Source organism: Alligator sinensis, unplaced genomic scaffold (genome assembly GCF_000455745.1).
Source record: "Alligator sinensis unplaced genomic scaffold, ASM45574v1 scaffold1388_1, whole genome shotgun sequence".
In the NCBI taxonomy this organism is placed as follows: domain Eukaryota; kingdom Metazoa; phylum Chordata; order Crocodylia; family Alligatoridae; genus Alligator; species Alligator sinensis.
The window spans coordinates 909,321-915,589 of NW_005842616.1; the positions used below are offsets into that span (position 1 = coordinate 909,321).

General features: G+C 42.9%; 1 protein-coding gene across 1 annotated transcript in view; it reads left to right on the plus strand.

Moving 5' to 3' along the window:
• The window catches only part of LOC102387875 (mitogen-activated protein kinase kinase kinase kinase 4), a 101,616-nt gene that overhangs the window by 78,207 nt on the left and 17,140 nt on the right, over window positions 1–6,269 (plus strand). The window lies entirely within an intron of this gene.

A 6,269-nucleotide genomic window follows, 5' to 3' on the forward strand; every position in this document is an offset into this window, starting at 1 on the left:
AGCAGAATTTTATGCAGGCATTTCAGATTACAGTTAGATAAGTTATTTTTTGATACATCAGTGCCTGACTGTGCTAATTCTGTGCAATTACTGTTACATATCTCACAAAAAGCTTGCATCAAGTATGAAGCTTTATTTCCTTGGTTATGTATTATTTATAGAGTACCATGAAGGCACTTGGCACTCTCTGCAGAACAAGTAAAACTCTGAGTGCTGTCCCTGGAGGCCTTGTACCCTAGCGTGTTCTCATGAAATATTCTGAAAGCAGACAGAGAGGGAATGAGGAATCGTTATCCACGGAGGGTTGGTTCCTGAGCCTGTGGGGAACCTGGAAAGTCTGGGAAGCTCCATGTGCTGCATTTCTTCTGTTTTCTTCCATCATAACCCTGAGTTTTGTCTGTGTTGAAAAAATACAGAGGATTTGACCTATAAGCTGCATAGGTCGTAGGGACATAGCGACTGGAAGAGGCACAGCCATTAAGTCCCTCTGCATTCACAGGCAATCATTTCTCCAAAGAGTCCTGAAATGTGTCCAGTCCTTTATGCATGCCACAGCCTCAAAGCACCTTGTAAGAAACCAAACCAAAAACACCTGACACCGTGACACAGGTAAAAATCAGGGGAGATCAGAGCATCATCAATGCCCTGCTACTGCAGTGGTAGAGACATTACTGAACATATGTTTAGGGGATCCCAAAAAGAGGACCAGGCCCCACACTGCAATGGAAAGCAGAAGCCCCTACAATCCTTGCCAGATTTTCTTCCTGGCCTGTCTGGCGGGCAGTTTGACTCTGAGTGGAAGTGCAAGGTCCTTAAGAGGTTTCCAAGTACTGGCAGGAGCATCAGTGTACCCCAGGCTTAACTTCCACCAGTAGCTGTGGCCAGTGGCTGGGGTCACAGGGGGAAACCTTGAGGAATTCATCTGGGGCACCAAGGCTTGCGCACTGAGACCTTCCATCTTTGCGCAGAAGCTAGGTGACCAGGATGTTCTCCCCATTCAGGCCAGCGTGTTTGTTCACGTGCTTTTACCTAGAACATCAAACTCTTTTAGATGCAGCTCTCTTTTTCCTCTGGAAGGGTTTTTCACGCTCTCCCTCCCCAGTTTAGCCAAACACCACTGCTGTTGCGTTTTGAAATCGCTCTTTATTTGTCCTTCTTTGTCCCAGGGCACTCCATGCCTCCACCTGCTATCCTTGCAGCTTGCACTCCTTTGTGTCTTCACCACTTTGACTTACCAGGTTGCCTAGACCTCTGCCAATTAGACTCCGCTTGCTAACGTGATTAATCTGTATCAAACGCAAGAACTGAACCTACTCAGAGTCCTTGCATCTATGTAGAAATCATGTTTGAAAATATTTCTTGCCTGATAAATCTTCCCTTGAAATGGCTACAGTAGAAATATTCATTCCTGCAGCTAGTCCCAGTTCAAGAAGAATGTGAGAGCTGTTTTCCCCTTCCCTTTGTGAACTGCATGAATGAACACCCTGTAACAGTATTTGGGGGCACCGTGGAATGAGGCAATGTGTTTATTTGTGTCATTCTTGCCGTGCACATTTTCAACCAAACCAGGGAAATTCAATCCCTGAATAGTCATTTGAACTGAATCATACTTCAGCCTTGGAAAAGTTGATCTATAAAGTTGATCTATCATAAGATTTTGCTGCCTGGATGTAAAAGCAACCACAGCCCAGGCTGCTTATTTCAAATGCTAACAGGATGTCAGAAGGCTTTGGGCCCTTTTCAGTCACGCTTTGAGGGCACTATTTTCTCCCTCTCAGAGCTGGGGAAAACTTCGTCCTTAGTGATTTGCACAGGACAGTTTAGATCGGGATAGTCCTCGGGGAGGGGGTTGGACTAGTTGGCCTCCCAGTGTCCCTACTTCTTTACGATTCTCCAGCCCGACTCACTCCTGTAATCCCATTGATTTCAGTGGGGCTGCTAGTGATCATGCCATAATCACACAAGTCAGGGTTGCGGGCTTAGGTACTGAAGTCAAGTCTCTCTGAACTTGATTCAAAGCTCGATGGAGTCACTGACTTCATTAGCTTTGCTTTGAGCCTCCTGTGATCATCTGCTTTACAGCCACACAGCTCCCTGGGGCATTATACTGTCACTGGCTCCACTGTGCACTGCTCTCGCTCCAGACACAGAGACAGCAGAACGGGTGTTAGTGCTGCTAGGTGAATCATTCATGCCCCTTGCCTTTTCAAGCACTGTTTCTCACTGAGGTTGGCAAGCAAAGAGCAGCTATTCCACCTCCCCAACCTGACACACCTCCTCCAAACCAAGATGTCTCTGTCACGCCAGGCTGCTCAGAGGGGCAGAGCATACTGCATTAATTCCACCTTTTTTCCATCACACGGTTTTTGGCAAACAGCTGTGGATGCTACTAGCTAAATGTTTGGGAACTCCTCCTACATTCACTTCGTAATGGCATGCCGCAAGGTAGTTTATGGGCCAGCTAGAACAAAACGCTGGTAAAACTATAAATACAGGTGCCAAGTTTGTTCGTTCCTCTAAAGATGATGTCATTGCCTTGAAAATGACCTGCAAAGCTAAAATGAAAATCGCAGATGTATGCTTTGAAGGAAACACGCATTGTGTTTTAGTTCACAAACACAGGTTTGAGAGGCCGGGATGGGAGTGGTTATATGTTGCCATTGAACATAGAGATAAGTTTCGATTATTTTTTGAAATTATTGTCTCTGGAGTGGAGGTTCTTACTGGTTTCCTGAATTCACCTCTAAAGGTTTAAACCAGAAATCACGTTACAAGCACTGAGGTACAGAGGGCCTGATTTCAAAATGCCTTGCAGGTGCCGAAGTGTCATAATCAGCCGTACAAAGCACATATGAAACCAGTGCAGTGACAGTTTCCACCAGGTTTTGGATTCACTTTGCTCAAATCTGTGGCCAGTCAGGCCCTATGGTTACCTCTGATGTCACCAAATGATACAGTCTGGCTACCTTTAGCATTTCATGGAGCCTGAAGAGAATTATTTGTAAAAATCACCGAATTTATTTCCCTACTCAATTTCTACCTCTGCCTGGTTAGCAGAGAAATTTAGCACATAAATCTGGGATTAATTCAGTTTTCATTAGCTTTGTGGTTCACTTAAGAAGGCTTTGCTAGCATATATTTTCCGCTGCATATATTAAAATGCACAGTACGCTATTAATGTCCTATGTTTTTGCTAAATTACAACCAGAAGACTAACTATGTTACAATAATTGGCTGCGCATTATTTTCCGAGCTGATCTGAGCTCTGTGACAAACAGAACCATAAATTAACACAAAACAAGATCCCTTCTTCATGCTGCCATGTAACAAGCAGTCCAAGTAGGAGAGGCACGTGGCCTGCAATTTGGGCATCTCTGTAAAGCAATTCCAACCAATACAGCACTGTGGTTGTATGTTATATTATGCTCCATTATAATGAAGGAAGGAGCCCATTGGGGTCCTCTCTGGTCCTAGAGCGTCTTCTTCATGGTACCAAGGAAACACACCCCCTCCCAAGAGATTGCACGTGAGTGAAATGCAACACAGCTACTAGTGGAAATACTGTATTAAGAAACTGAAATCAGGTCAAAATCATCCTCAACAGATGGTTTTTCCTATCAAAGTGGTTCATTCACATAAATGCGGATTGTCCTGTACAGAGCGGGTTTACCTGTGTCATAGTAGGTGCTTAGGCCCTGCCTAAGCTCTGTCAGACCCTGGTTTGGTGAAGACATAGCAGAACAATGGATTGTGGCTTATCATAGCTGCTACGGGACCTCCGCTGCTTTGCCTCCACCGAATCTCTTTCTGGTCTCTTTGAAGCCAATGTAAAACGTAATCTTCACCCATTAGGCTGTGGAGGAAGTGGTGTTTCACCAGATGGTTTTAAGCAGGTCTTAAGTACTGTGCTTGCCTGGTCCTCTGCACAAAGATGGATTTCACCATCTCATAGTTTGGATGTATTCAGTCTGGGGGCCTTGATTCAGCAAACTATTTCAGCATAACTTCGAGCCCGTGAATAGTCCTCCTGTCCTCAATGGCATTTGTAGGCTTAAATTTAGTCACACACTTAAGTATATTGTTGAATTAGGGGTGAGAAAAAATCATCCTGTATATTGATAATAGCATACTTGCTATAAAGCCTGTTCCTGTCCCTAGGTTAGGTCCTTTTAGGGAATACTTTGCAGTTCCAGATAATTCTGGTTAAATAAACACTATTATTAGTGGCGATCATGTTGAGCGAGAAAGTAATTCTGTCAAAATAAAAGGACACAGATTATTAGATGTACTTACTGCTGAAGAGGCTATTTTCTGCCAAGGTGACTGCACTTATTTTCCCAAAAGTGGGATAAAGCACCTGAATATCTAACCAGATAAAATGGACAAGACTGTCTTCATGCAACTGTGTTTCCTTTCCTATGATAGGGAGAATAAGATGAGATTTGCCTTTTCTAATGTGTTCCCTTCAATATATGTTAAGGAATATTAATGAAGAGCCAATGTTCACAGAACATAGCTCATCCTGTAGGAGATAAATTTAATGATCCCATTGCATTATGTTCTGGAAATTCTGTGCACAGTTCTCAGTTATTTGTTTTGCGTATTGTATCTTTTTATATAAATCACTGCATTGGTCCCTGAAAGTTCATGATAGGTGAAGTAAATAGTAATCACATGTGTACCTAGTATTATTTATCTAAGTGTCATGGGGAACTTTGAAAAATCAATTTATTAATTAATAGAATACATGGTAAAGTATTGTATTGGAAAAATATATATAAGGAAATGTCTTTAGTCACTGAGGGCACAAACGGAAGTTACATCTGTCGCATGATTGGCCACTTGAAAGTGCTGTATAGCTGCACCTTTACAGAAGTGCAGGGCTGCAGAGCACTTTAAAAGTGCCTGATCACGTAACAGTCTGAACCCTCATTACTTGAGGGTTCAGATGAAGGCACTCCGAAGCTGAGCGCCTTCATTAACTTCTGTCAGTGTGTACGGGGAGCAGGGCTAGGTTGATGTAGCCTGGTCTCGCCTCCAGTACTATCTTCAGAGTAGGAGGGGGAGAAGGGAGGGGAGGGAGCTCTGTCTGGGGTTTGCCCATTCACCATCTCATAGTTTGGATGTATTCAGTCTGGGGGCCTTGATTCAGCAAACTACTTCAGCATAACTTCAAGCCCGTGAATAGTCCTCCTGTCCTCAGTGGAATTTGTAGGCTTAAATTTAGTCACACACTTAAGTATATTGTTGAATTAGGGGTGCGAAAAATTCATCCTGTATATTGATAATAGCATACTTGCTATAAAGCCTGTTCCTGTCCCTAGGTTAGGTCCTTTTAGGGAATACTTTGCAGTTCCAGATAATTCTGGTTAAATAAACACTATTATTAGTGGCGATCATGTTGAGCGAGAAAGTAATTCTGTCAAAATAAAAGGACACAGATTATTAGATGTACTTACTGCTGAAGAGGCTATTTTCTGCCAAGGTGACTGCACTTATTTTCCCAAAAGTGGGATAAAGCACCTGAATACCTAACCAGATAAAATGGACAAGACTGTCTTCTTGCAACTGAGTTTCCTTTCCTATGATAGAAAGAATAAGATGAGATTTGCCTTTTCTAATGTGTTCCCTTCAATATATGTTAAGGAATATTAATGAAGAGCCAATGTTCATGGAACATAGCTCATCCTGTAGGAGATAAATTTAATGATCCCATTGCATTATGTTCTGGAAATTCTATGCACAGTTCTCAGTTATTTGTTTTGCGTATTGTATCTTTTTATATAAATCACTGCATTGGTCCCTGAAAGTTCATGATAGGTGAAGTAAATAGTAATCACATGTGTACCTAGTATTATTTATCTAAGTGTCATGGGAAACTTTGAAAAATCAATTTATTAATTAATAGAATTCATGGTAAAGTATTGTATTGGAAAAACATATATAAGGAAACGTCTTTAGTCACCGAGGGCACAAACGGAAGTTACATCTGTTGCGTGATTGGCCACTTGAAAGTGCTCTATAGCTGCACCTTTACAGAAGTGCAGGGCTGCAGAGCACTTTGAGAGTGCCTGATCACATGACAGTCTGAACCCTCATTACTTGAGGGTTCAGATGAAGGCACTCCGAAGCTGAGCGCCTTCATTAACTTCTGTCAGTGTGTACGGGGAGCAGGGCTAGGTTGATGTAGCCTGGTCTCGCCTCCAGTACTATCTTCAGAGTAGGAGGGGGAGAAGGGAGGGGAGGGAGCTCTGTCTGGGGTTTGCCCA